The following is a 14,970-nucleotide window of genomic DNA, read 5'->3' as shown; positions in this document are numbered from 1 at the left end:
ATGCAAAACTCATGTGAAACACAATATTTGCTTAATAAATATTAAAACCTCTTCCCTATCCAAAGACAATTATTCAGTTTACCTTCCGTTTGCAACTGTAACATTCTGGCAGTAACCTCCTTCTCAGTTTCTATAATAACACCTTAATTCACCTACTAACCATCCCCTCCTAGATACCTTGCCAACTTGAGATCCTACTCTTGAGTACAGCATCCAGGCTCAGTTGTGTTAAGCCATTCGTTTGCAGTAAGTGCAAACTTTTAAATTTTATATTTTTATACAAAGAAATGCATTAAGTCCTTTAATTGAATCTGCTTTTATCTTACTTTGTCTTTGTTTATTTTCAGAATTTCCCTTTACACAGTAAAATAGGTTTGGGTTTGATATCCAGATCTGGAAAACTATATAGAACTTCCGCCATATGAACCAGAATTTTGTCCGTTTCTTTAGAGGTAGAGAGCAGCTGTTACTATCCTCCCTGTAACTGCATTTTCCCCCAGCCCACATGATGACATACCAAAACCATCTGGAGCAAAACATGCCAAGATTTGACAAGGAACTGAGAACTAAGCATTGCTCCACATAATCAAGAAACTCAGGAATCAGTGGCTTTAAAACTTTTTTAATTAAATACACAAATATTTCCTGAGTACCTACTATGTTCCAAGAATTGCCCTAGGCATTTAGTAAACAGGATTCAAAGAAACAGAATTAAATAAGGAATCCTCATCTTCAGAGAGTTTATATTCTAGTGGGAGGGGAAAAACAATAAACACAATTAAGTAAATTGTCAAATGAATCTTTTAAATAGAACAGGAAAAGAAAGATGAGAACTGTTGGGAAAGGGATTACAATTTAAACAGGATGGATTTTGAATGTGATGTAGGGATCAGCACTGAATTGGTGATAATTATTTGGTTACAAACAGAAGTCAATTCTAAATAGAAAATGAGTCTATTAGATCAATAGTAGACAACATACAAAATTGACAGACTAGAGAAACAAGCTGCAAAAAGGTCAAGTATTGAGGCAACTCCAGGTGTAACATCACTGAGTGAATGCTCGCTTGGCATCTGGTAGCCTTTCTACATTACTCCAAGACTGGAAATTCCAAGAACATCTGAGTAATCAAGATAGAGTCACATGCGTCATAAGGAGGTAATCTCAAAAAGGTAGAAAATGTCCAGAAGGAGAGATAATTTTTTAAAAAGAAATTAGTATGCTTGTGCCAAAGGAGGGGAGATGGATGATGGACAACTGAAACAGAATACATTTCCAGTACAATGACAGCTCCAGAGTGCCCACATAAAAGATGTTTAGAGGTGGCAATCTGACTGAAGATGGCAATAAGGTATTTTTATTAATCCTGTTTTGATAGCCATCACATTGTTTTCGGTTTATACTCTATCTTTAGTTAGGTAGTTTTGAAGGGTTGCTGAAGATTGTCATACAGATTAAACCTGTCTAAGCCATGCCTGGATCTGCCTACTAATCACAATGCAATCACACCTCTTATTGTTTATCACAGTTTGCTCTTCTGGAATCCCCAGTAGAATTAGCTTGGAGAGATGCCCATATGGACTCCTTTCTCTACAGTGGTCTTTAGTAATAAAGCACGAAGCATATTATAAACTAGACTAAACAATCATCAGCCAATTGGATTGCTCTTTGCATATTTTTCATTATACATGATAGATTTCAGAACTTTTCAAGAGTATTCTGAACTATCATATGCTGCTACCAAAGCAGCAGCGTAGATTTGAATCTCCCCCAAATCCTCACATGAAAACAGACAAAACAAACACACAATAAAATCAAAGCCCACAGACACTATTTACAACAAACCTAAGTCTTTTTTGCAATCATTTTGGCAGTGATCATATTAGTATTATTATTATAAGAATATTCTGTGTGTAACAGAATGAAAAATTCGTAATGATAGTATAGTCTAATTTTCTCATTTTTATGTCCTTGACATCCATGATTTCTAATGCTGACTGAGATATAGATTTAGTACATAGGAATACAAGTAAAAATTCTGTATTTCTGAATTTGAATGGGAAGTGTCAATATGAACTCATAATGTTCATCTTCAAATACATATATACTTAACTATATAATATATATAGTATATATATTTCAATATGTATGTACATACAATATATGCTTAATTCTAACTCTATTAACTGAAACTTCTTAGAACCAATGACCAACCCAATAATAAAGAGCACCCTTAACAAGAAATTATGGTCTTCAAATTCTATTTCCTATAGGATAATTCAAGACCTCTTGAGGAAATGACTAATTTCAGGTTAGGAGCAAGAAATGTACCGAGTCAGGAAATTTTTATCATACCTGATACATAGTACATAAACTATCACCAATTGACAGGACCATATCAAAAGAACCTGGGAGACAGGAAGAAGTCCCCACGAACAAAAAAGAGACTGCTTAATAGGTACTGATGGAATATGTGCACCAAGTTTTCATTTGTCTATATATTTCTGGGCTTTTTTTCTTGTTCCAAAGGTCAATCTATCCCTTCAATAAGAGTACAGGTTTTAATTACCATATTTGGTAGTACATTTGAAGAAACTAACACTTTATATGTGGTAGCATGTCTGCTGTACTTGTTCTTCAAAGTATTCTTGTTTCAGGATCCCAAGTTAAATGGGAAAAAAGTTCTTTTGATATTTTCTTTTGGAAATTTTTTTCATAAATTAATTTAGGGATAGTTGTCAAATGATATTAGGTAATCTCATCCCTGAACAGAGAGTGATTCTACTTTATTTAGGCTTTCTTTCATATTTTTAAAAAATTAATATAATTTAAGAACTAAGGTTTTGCATATCTTGCTAAATGTACTCCTTATAAATAGGTTCCTTATCATTTGTATTGTCATTGTATATGGAATCCCTATTCTAACTACATTTTCAAATTACTTTTCATCTCTGAACAAAATGTCATTAGCTATTTTATAATTATACCTAGTAAATTATTGTACGTTTTTATTAATTCTAATTCTCTTGTAGTTTTTACATAGGCAATCGTATCATTAAGAATACCGTCTTGTGGGCCGGGGATTTAGCTCAGTGGTTTCGCCGCCTGCTGCGGAAGCGCAAGGACCCGAGTTAGATGCCCGGTACCAAAAAAAAAAAAAAAAAAAAAGAATACCGTCTTGTTTCTTGCTTTCCAATCCTTATATCTGTTTTCTTTTTTTATAGCGTACAATGGTAGGAATTTCAGTATAATGTTTATATAGTAGTCATTGCTCTCTTATTACATAATTTAATGAAAATGTCTCAGTCATGGATTTTCCAATGACTTCAAGTTTTATTTACATATGGATAAGCTCTAGTATGAAATGTATATGTAATCAGATTTGAGAAGAGTTTAAGTTAGAATGCTCTGAAATATAAGCAGTCTTTCTTCTAAATGTCAAAACCAAACAACTAGCATCACTATCTGAAAGTACTTGAATGAACTGCTTGACACCTAAGAATAAACTATTTGTAGATCCCAGCTTTTCTGACATGAACTGTACTTTATCACTTAGTATAAAAGTTTTTAAATATTGAGTTCTTTGGGATATAAAAGAGAAATTTTCCAGCCTTACTAAATAAACCCCAAATAAAAAGCATGTCTGCTGAGTAAAGTGCAATCTGTTTTCTTTTCAGATGTATCACCAATAAGTATATATGATCCTTACTGTGGGTTTGACAGATACCCTCTTTCAGCTTAAGGAAGAGTTCCTGATTTGCAAATTGCACTTATATTTTGCCCATGGTTAATGTATTTTATTTCTGAAGTAAAATCAACTTAGATGTGATATATGATCATGACAAGCAGTTGCATATTTTGTTTGCTGAAATTATGTTTATTCATAATTTTTCTCTTGAATTGTCCTTGGACATTTTGGTTTTTTTATCAAAATTATATAATTGTCATAAAATGACTTTAGGAGTCTTTTTTATTCATTACAAGAATTTATATACAGGTAATTTGTTCCTTGAGGATTATTAGAGCTCACTCTTGAGCCATTAGGCTTGCATGTTACACCTTTTCACATGGGATGATTTTATGTTATTCAGTGTCATTAATGAATCTTAGTCCATTGCCCTGTCCTATTTCTTCTTTAATTCAATTTTAAATTATAATATTTTTTCAGAAAAAAATTCCTTTAATATAAAATTTCAAATGTATTCATAGAAAATTTTTCATCATAATCCCTGAAATTCATTCAAACCTGTCCAGCATCAATACTTATAGTTCTCCTTTTCTTGCTAATATGGTTTTATTCTGCATTCTCTAATTTAGTAATACTTAATAAAACATTACTAAATACTACAGGAAATCTTAAATACTTGAGTCTTTCTCTAAAAAATATTTTATTTATCCTTTCTCTTGAGTGTAAGTTTTGCTTGATACAGAAGCCTACGGTGGTAGTTTTTCTCTGTGATTCAAATATATTGTTTCATTGTCTTTTGGCTTCTATTTCTGCTTATGTGAAATCAGTTGTCAGTCTACCTGTTCAATCTTTGCAAGTAATCTTTTTTTTTGTTTCGGTTGCGGTACATGTTTTTCTGTCTTTGGAAATGTGCAATTTTAGAGCACTATATCTAAATTAAAAAGAGAACTTTCAAGAAAAGAAAATGGAAACACTATATTCAACTAAGATAGTGGCAGAAAATTTCCCAGGACTGAGGCATCCTTATACTGAAGAAATACAACAATGTAAAAATGTAAATGTAACAAGGTCTGAAGCAATCATTGAAAATAAATTCACTATATATGTGTGTGTGAGCATAGAGGTAAATACAAGTAAAATAACTGAGCAGTGTCACAAAACACAATGTCCATATTTGAAAATCAGTTGTATTTCTTGAAGACTAATAAACTGTTTAGAAATATCATTTATGCAACCACCAAAACAACCCAAATGCCTGAAAATAAGTCTAACAAAAATGAGTAACATCTCCACATAAAAAGCAACATGTGTCATTTAAAAGGTTTCCTGTTGTTAAGATGTTAATTCTTCACCTTACCTAGGTCATGAGTCCAACAGAACATGCCGAATCAGCCCGCTGCAGACAGGCAGGTCTGCAAACGCCCTACGGAGGTCCCAAGGTCACGCGGAACAGCTGAATCAGCCTGCTCCCCAGCAACAATCCACTGGACACACCACCACCCTGCTCCTCTGTACAGCCACCTGGTCCCATACTACAAAGATGCAGAGGACACCAGACCACCAGACCACAGTACTGAGTCCCGCCGCTCCTGGCCCAGAGGTAGGGGCTTCTGAGCCGCCAACCCACTGCTCCTGGTCCAGAGGAGGGGGATTCCCAGCCACCATCCCTCCCAATGCTCCCAGCCCCTGTCCCACCTCTCCCAGCTCAGAGGAGGTAATCCCTGCAGGCACCAACAACCCCGCCCCCCGCCAGTCGAAATGAGAAAACACTTAAATAAGTCTCAAAACCAGACTTCCAGATCACCTACAGCAACGCCAAAGGGAAATGAGATGGAACACTCTGATACTCAACGACCTGAACCCACTGAATTGACAACAAAAGGGGATTTGGAAAAAATGAAATCAGAAATAATTTCTCAGATAACAGGAGAAATTGTGCCCCTAGTGCAAGACATAATTAATAAATCTAGAGAGGAGCTGAGTAACATGATGGAATCCCAACATAGAAAACAAATGGAATCCATAAAACAGATGCAAATAGATTAACAGGAGATGAAAAACTCCATTGAAAGTCACCACAACAGAATGAGCCAATGTGAGGATGGAATTTCAGATATAGAAGATAAGACTGCAATTAATGACGAGGAAAGGAAAAATTGCTTCAAAATTATAAAGGAACATGAGAAATCAATCCAGCAGCTGCTAGATGATGCAAAGAGGAATAACATAACACTTATTGGACTCAATGAAGAAACAGGAGAGAGTGCAGGTGACATAAAAAAAACTCTTCACAGAAGTAATAGCAGAAAACTTCCCAAGCAGGGGAAAAGAACTTGCCATACAGATAAGCAAGGCATATAGGACTCCAAATAGCCTTGATCAAAAATAATCTACACATAGGCATATAATTGTTAAGATTCTAGAAACTCAACAGAAGAACAAAGTTCTACAAGCAGTTAGGGAAAAGAAACAAATCACATACAAAGGAAAGCCCATCAGAATGACAGCAGACTTCTCAACACAAACCGTCAAGGTAAGAAGAGCTTGGAGTGACATATTCCAAGCCCTAAAAAAAAAAACAGCCCCCAACCCAGATTGATGGACCCTGCAAAACTATCTTTCACAATGGATAGACAAATAAGATACTTTCATGGCAAAGACCACCATAGGAACTCCGTGAATACCAAACCAGCACTCCAAAGAATTTTACACAATATCCTAGGAACAGACATTGAGGATCACAACTCCAGGAAGCAAAGCAGAATGAACCCATCTGGCACAGCAAGAAATTAAATGTAAAGGGGGAGAACCCAACAAAAAGAAAAAGTCATGGCAAAGACAAGTCAATATGTTTCAGTTATAACCATCAAGGTTAATGGTCTCAATTCAACAATCAAAAGATATAGACTGGCAGAATGGGTCAAGAAGCAAAATCCAACAATATGCTGCATACAAGAAACACACTTAATTCAAAAGGAAACTCATAGACTGAAAGTTAAATGGTGGAAAACAATACTGCATGCGACAGGAACCCGAAAAAAAGCAGGAGTAGCTATCCTCTTGGCAGATCAAGTAGATTTTAAACCAACACTGATGAAGAGAGATGAAGAAGGACACTACATCCTTGTAAAGGGAAGAATCCAAGAGGAAGAGATGACAATCATAAATATCTAGGCACCAAACACTAGTGCACCCAACTATATAAAACAAATACTAATGGACATGAAAACTCATATATGCACTAATACAATTGGAGTGGGGGACCTCAACATCCCACTGTCACAGATAGATCAACTAGACAAAAAGTAATGAAATACTAGAACTCAACAGAACATTTGAACAAATGAACTTAACAGATGTTCACAGAGTCTTCCACCCCACAAAATCAGAATACACATTCTTCTCAGCTTCATATGGGTTATTCTCCAAAATAGACCACATACTCACACATAGAACATGTTTAAGTAAGTGCAAAGGAATTGAAGTTATCCCCTGTATATTATTAGATCATAGTGCGTTGAAATTGGAGATCTATAGCAAAAGAAACTCTAAAAATTTCATAAACACATGGAAATTGAACAACACACTTCTGAATAACAAAGGAGTCACAGATGAAATTAAAGAAGAAATCAGACAGTTCCTTCAATTAAATGACAATGACAATACAACATATCAGAATCTATGGGACACAAAGAAAGCAGGCTTATGAGGGAAATTCATAGCAGTAAACACACATATTAGGAAAACAGAACAAGCCCAATTAAACAACCTGATGCTGAACCTCAAGCTTCTACAAAAACAAGAGCATGACAACCCCAAAGCTCATACAAGGGAAGAAATTACAAAGATCAGAGGAGAAATCACTCCAATGGAGACTAAGAGAATGATACAAAAAATCAATGAAGCCAAGAGTTGGTTCTTTGAAAGAATCAACAAAATTGACAAACCCTTAGCCAACCTTGTCAGAAAAAGGAAAGAAAAGGCCCAAATCCATGGAATTAGGAATGAAAAGGGTGAAATTACAACAGACCCAGCAGAAATCCAGATGATCATCAATACCTACTTCAAGAACCTATACGCCAAAAAGATGGGCAACACAGAAGAAATGGACAGATGCCTAGATACATATGAATTACCAAAGTTGAACGAAGTAGACCTAAAAATTCTGAACAACCCAATATCAACCAATGAAATTGAAAACATAACTAAAATTTTATCAACTAAGAAAAGCCTGGGCCCTGATGGCTTCACTGCTGAATTCTACAAGACATTTAGAGAGGAACTGCTGCCACTACTGTTTAAACTCTTCAATGAAATTGAAAGGGAAGCAATACTCTCAAATTCATTCCTGGAAGCAAGCATCACCTTGATCCCCAAACCAGAGAAAGACCCAACCAAAAAGGAGAACGGTAGATCAATCTCACTAATGAACATAGATGCAAAAATCTGTAATAAGATAATGGCAAACAGAATGCAGAATATCATCAAGAAGATCGCACACCCTGATCAAGTGGGATTCATCCCAGGGATGCAGGGATATTTCAATATACGCAAATCAATCAATGTAATACACTATATCAATAGAGCCAAGGACAAAAACCATATGATTATCTCCATAGATGCAGGAAAAGCATTTGACAAAATCCAACATGCATTTATGATAAAAAGCCCTACAAAAAATTGGAATAGATGGTCTCTAACTCAAACTGATAAAAGCCATCTATGAAAAGCTAACAGCCAATATCATACTAAATGGTTAAAAACTGAAATCCTTCACACTAAAATCAGGAACAAGACAAGGATGTCCACTACCAACACTCTTGTTCAATATAGTTTTGGAAACATTAGCCATGACAATTAGACAAGAGAAAGAAATAAAAGGAATAAAGATAGGAAATGAAGAAGTCAAATTGTCATTATTTGCAGATGACATGATCCTCTATATAGAAGGTCCCAAGAACTCCACCAAAAGTCTTCTGGACTTAATAACCAAATTCAGTCAAGTAACTGGTTACAAGGTCAACACACAAAAATCAATAGCTTTCCTCTACACCAATGACAGACTCACTGAGAGAGAAATAGGGCAAATAATTCCTTTCACAATAGCATCCAAAAAACTGAAATACCTAGGAATCAACCTAATGAAAGAAATCAAAGACCTCTTCTCTGAAAACTATGGCACTCTGAAAAGAGAGATTGAAGATGATATCAGAAAATGGACAGACATCCCCTGCTCCTGGGTAGGAAGGATTAATAGAGTGAAAATGGCCATACTTCCAAAACTGCTATATAGATTTAATGCAATTCCAATTGAGATCCCAGCAGCATACTTCATGGACCTTGAGAAAACAATCCAGAAATTCATTTGGAACAAGAAGAGACCCAGAATAGCAAAAGCAATTCTAGGTAACAGAGACATGGCAGGGGGTATCACAATCCCCAATATGCAACTATACTACAAAACCACTGTGATAAAAACAGCATGGTACTGGCAAAGAAACAGGCTTGAGGACCAGTGGAACAGATTAGAAGATACAAAAACAATGCCAGACACACTCAGCCATCTCATCTTCCACAAAGGAGCCAAACACCCTCACTGGAAGAAAGATAGCCTCTTTAATAAATGGTGCTGGAAAAATTGGGCTTCAACTTGCCAAAGATTAATACTAGACCTATATCTCTCACCATGCACTAAACTAAAATTGAAATGGATTAAAAATCTAAATATTAAAATGGAAACTCTGAACCAGTTGGAAAAGAGCTTAGGTAGAACCCTTGAAGACAGTGGTGTAGGAAAAGATTTTATGAACAAAACCTCAGTTGCCCGTGAACTAGCACAAACAATCAACAAATGGGATCTCTTCTTATTAAAAAGCTTCTGCACAGAAAGAGAAACCCCCAGCAATGTGAAGAGACAACCCACAATGTGGGAAAAAATCTTCACCTGCTCTTCCTCAGACAAAGGCTTGCTATCTCAAATCTATAAAGAGCTTCAAAAGATCAGACCTCCCAAATTTAAAGACCCAATCCAAAAATGGCCATCTGAAATGAACAGACATTTCTCAGACGAAGTATAAATAGCAAATAAATACATGAAATAATGTTCAACATCACTGGTCATTCGAGAGATGCAAATGAAAACAACGCTGAGATTCCACTTCACTCCAGAAAGAATGGCTGCTATCATGAAATCAACCAGTAACAAATGCTGGCGGGGCTGTGGGGAAAGAGGAACCCTGCTCCACTGCTGGTGGGAGTGTAGACTGGTGCAACCACTGTGGAAATCAGTATGGAGATACCTCAAAGAACTAGGACTGGAAGTCCCATTTGACCTCGCTATTCCACTGCTGGGGATCTTCCCCAAAGAATTAAAAGAATCATACCACAGTGACATATGTGCACCCATGTTCATAGCAGCGCAGTTTGTAATAGCTAAAACTTGGAAACAGCCCAAATGCCCATCAACTGGAGACTGGATCAAGAAAATGTGGTTTTTTTATAAAATGGAGTACTACTCAGCCATAAAAAATGAGAAATTAGAGACATTTATAGCTAAGTGGATGCACATTGAGGCAATACTCTTAAGTGAAATAAATAGGACACACATGTGTAAATGCCGAATAGTTTCTCTGGTGTGAGAAACTGAAAGTGTAAATAAGGACTAAATGTATAATAGGTACTGTGAAATAGGAAGAAAAGGGGCAAAGGGGAAGGAAGTGGGAGGGCTAAGGGAAAGGATAGAAGGGAATGGGATTAATATGAGAAAATGGAAAGATAGGAACAAAATCTTTGTAAATAGGGAGGACTGGAGGGGTTGAAGGGAGGGCTGGGCAAGGGTGAAAAATAAGAACCAAGAGAGACTATGTAAAGATGCAAATTTCCAATGATGAATGTCATTATATTGTATACCTAAAATGTACCAATTATTAGAATGAATAATTGATAATGTAAAATAGGTAGAAAAGATCCAAAGGGGTAGGGGTAGTGGGAGGGGCAGGGGAAAGGAAAGAAGGGAAAGGAAAAATGCTGAGAAATGGAAAAAATGGAAATAAAGTCTTTATAAATAGGGAAGGGTGGAGGGCATGAAGGAAGGGCTAGGAATGGGGATAAAATAAGAACCAGGATGCATTATATAAAGGTACAATTCCCAATGAGAAATGTAATCGTGTTGTATACCTACAATATACCAATAAAAGAAATTAATACAAAAAAAAAAAGAATTTAACAAAAAAAATAAATAATTAAAAGATGTTAATTCTTTCCAAAATGATCTACAGAGTCAACCTAACCCCAATTAAAATACTGTGCTAGTAGTTAGGGGTGGATAGTGAGGCAGTTAACAAACTATAAAAAAGCCAAGATGACCTTCAAGAAGATAAATGAATTTGAAGGATTTCACTACCAGAGGTCAAGATGTATTTCAAAGCTACAGAATCCACCACAATGTATGTGCTGAGGGTGTAGCTTGGTAGTAGAGTAGAGGCCCAGATTTTAATCCCCTCTACCTAAAATTAAAACCAATGTGTGACTGGTACAAATCTAAACAACCAGACCAATGGGAAAAAAAAACCAATCCAGAAACAGACTCACACACTTACAGTCACAATTTACAATAAATGTGGTGTTATAATAAATGGTTCTAGGTCTACTGGAAGAAAAAAGTGTTATCTTTATTTCAAGCTGTATGCAAACATCCATTCCATATGACCTAATGTGAAATGCAAAGCATTAAATCTCCTAAAAATATTTGTATAAGAAAATGTGTTCCTGATCTTAGATCAGACAATGAACTTTTCAAATAGAACTCAAAAAGTACTAAACATGAAGGAAAACGTTGTGACTTCTGTTAGTTAAAAGGTATCGTTAGGAAAACGAAAAGATCAGTCATAAGGTGGGAGAAGATATTTGTAATATCTATATCTTATAAATGACTCATATCCAGAGTATAGAAACAATTCCTACAACTCAATAATAAAAAGACAGATATTTAAAAATGAATGAAAAACTTGAACAAGAACTTCACAAAAAGAGTTACTAAACAAATAAAAAGTTTCTCAGGCCAGGGATTTAGCTCAGTGGTTCCACTGCCTGCCTTGCAAGCGCAAGGTCCCCCAAACTTGCAAATGAGTTCAATCCCCGGAACCAAAAAAAAAAGTTTCTCAATACTCTTAGTGATTAGGGAATTGTAATAAAAATAACACTGCCCAACCATAAATGGCAAACATATGTTTAAAAATGGACAATATTGTTAAGTATTGGTTAAGAATGTGAATAACTGGAACTCGTGTGTGCTGCTTGTAGCTAAGACCACAAACTGGTGCAACCAGTTTGGAAAACTGTTGACAGTGCCTACTGAAGCTATAGGGCCTCTTTTCCTCTGACTCAGTAGTTTAGTTCCTAGGATAGATACACAAGAAATAAGTGTACACATATGCAACTAAAGTCATGTAAAAGCATATTTACAGATTTATTCATAATAGCCCAAAACAGGATAACCCAAATATCCATCAATAGTAAAATAGGGAAATTATGTTATTTATATCAGGGGATACTTCTCAGCATTGAAAAATAACAAATAACAGCTCCGCACAACAGCATGAATAATTGGTAAAATGTTGAAGTAAGACAAAAGCAAAGAATATTGAGGTGGACCCTATTTTTTGAAGTACAAACCCTTGTAAAACTGATTTTTGAAGATGGAAATCTGAATTTCCCATATTGTTGAAGGAGAAGCTTTCGAAATTATGGTTATGGTTTATATTTTAATCTAGTGGTGAACAAATGTGGTTTTTAATTCACTGCCACACTAATATCTGTGTATTTATTAATATGTTATGCTTCATGTTTTAGATTTACAAAATAAAATACACACCTTGCCATATTGTACTTTAATTTCTATTTTCTTAGTGTTAACTTCAAGTTTTTATCTTACATGTTTAACTACAACATTTAAAGCTAATCATTGATAATCTTCTTAAATAATTTAGAACATTTGTTTTCATAATGCTGAGGTTCAAACCCAGGTTCCCATGCCTGCTAGGAGAGCACTCTACCTGACCTACACTTTCAGCTGCTATAACACAATCCTGTCATCTCCTCCCAACTCCCATTTATTGTTTTACAGTATTTTAGTTTCACTCTGTTTTGAAGAATCGCTATGTTCCCCCTCAAAAAAATCCTTTTGTTTATTGTAGAGTTCTTTCACAGTCCTTATTTATTTAGATTTAACCACATGTTTATCAATTTCTTTATTTTCATTGCACTTTATATCTTATTTGTTTTCTTCTGAGTTTATTTTTATTTTTAGTGAAATATATCATGGGCCATGGGAATGTTTATGTATACTTGTTTTGCATTATTTCTGTAAAGCACACTAGAAATTGCACTACACTGGGGTCACTTCATATTTTTATTTTTATTCTTTGAAAGAAGCTTTTCTTTACTATGTGATAGTGTACATTTGAATTCCACATCCACATAGGGGAGTTTCATTTTCTAATGAGAATTTATTTTTTCATAATCTGGCAAAAGAAAATATCATTGTGATCTATCTGGACCAACGGGTACAGTTCTTCTATTTCCTACTGGAAAGAGAGGGAGAGAATAAGAGAGTGTTCCAGGACCTCAAGTTCTTTAAGGGTCTTGGTTCCAACTCCGCATTTTGCATAGTTCTCTCCCTCTCTCTCTCTCTCTCTCTCTCCTCTCCCCTCCTTAAAACCAGAAACTCCAATTCAAAGTAACTAAATCTACAAATCAAACTTATTTCTTGAAGTAACAGAAAAACTTGGAGACAACGCGAACTTCAGATATAGTTCAATCACCACTCCACTCTGTTTCTCCAAGGTTCTCTTACAGTATTGTGTCTTTTCTCATTGGTGCTTATTCTTAATGTATCATTTGTTCTTATCTACTTGTCCTCTGGCTAACTTTTCTTGAGGGGGCAAGGTGCTTCCTGCAGCAACATGCTAAACCCAATGCATTCTTGTTCCCTGTTGAGAGATAGAGAGAAACCCCACACCCATTGATCAAAAGTACTGAGCTTCTTGGTGTTTGGACCACCTCAGAACCAATCCCTATAGCCAGCAAAGTACAAGCACTAACTGGCTGAAGCTTGAGTTACCTGAACCAACCATTCAGACAAAAGATACAGTCTTACCCTGATTAAGTTAACCGTACTCCTGGGGCTCACCTAACCCATATAGCACCTGCAAAGTGGGGGTGGGGGTGCCTTAGGGAATGTCAAAACAATGAGGATAATATCTACTTTGAGTTTCATATTCCCCCAACTTTGCTTACACAGATTGCTTTTCAAACCCAAGAATAGAACTCTACATTAATATATGCTAGAGATCATGAAATTACCTTTGTCCTCTGTCAGACTGAAGGATTATTGCTATTGTCTTGCCTTTGAATATCAGACCTTATTTCTCCTTTTACTTTATGTAAATAATTAAATTTCCATCTAGTTTTCTATTACTATATCAAACACAAAAGACCTTGTCAGACTGTTATCAAAATTAGGTGACATTTGCAATAACCTAGGTGTAAAAAGTAAGTTGTATGATAGTGTTCATTCAATGTGCTGGAGGAGAACTTGGAGGAAACTTCAAAACTATAGGTTATTACTCTTAAAAATCATTTGAAATTGAAGCTTAAAACATTATCTTGAATAATGTCCTGAAAATACATTCCATATATTATAATTATTCAAACAGTGAAAAAATTAGTTTCAAACAAGAGCCAAAAATTAAAATTCCCAAAGTTAAAGAATATAAATAATATAGGCATTGGTTTGCAACGTGGCTGCTTGTCATGTGGGCATCTCTATGTATTGTGCTCCAAGATGAATAACAGCAGGAATTTATTTATTTGATAGTGATTAAGGATATTCTTTAGTATAGAGGAGTTCACCAGCTAGTAAGAAAATTTAAAAGACAAACATTTTGCATTGCTGTACGTTTTCTGAAATGAAGTTTTCTATTACACTAATCTTCCATAATCTACAGTGGTGCAGATGGCTGTATCATATTCTGCTCACAGAGCATAAATCAGACTTCAGTAGTTACCTCTAGAGCCAGATTCTTTATTCTGCTATGTGAAGTGTTTCATATACTTTACAGAAAATGATACTCCAATGTAAATGGCTTTGGTTAAAATTAATTATCATTTACTATATGCCATAATTAATACAAAAGTAAAAAAGTACACTGGCACATCATCGTGGACAATATTTATATTTTTTGAAGGCTTAGGTATTTCTGGCTAAAATGTGAAACAGTTTC

The sequence above is a fragment of the Heterocephalus glaber genome, unplaced genomic scaffold (assembly GCF_053883595.1).
Source record: "Heterocephalus glaber isolate CG9 unplaced genomic scaffold, H.glaber_assembly_v1.0 deba00001097, whole genome shotgun sequence".
In the NCBI taxonomy this organism is placed as follows: domain Eukaryota; kingdom Metazoa; phylum Chordata; class Mammalia; order Rodentia; family Bathyergidae; genus Heterocephalus; species Heterocephalus glaber.
The sequence above is the reverse complement of the archived record's forward strand: the minus strand, read 5'-3'. Positions refer to the sequence as shown.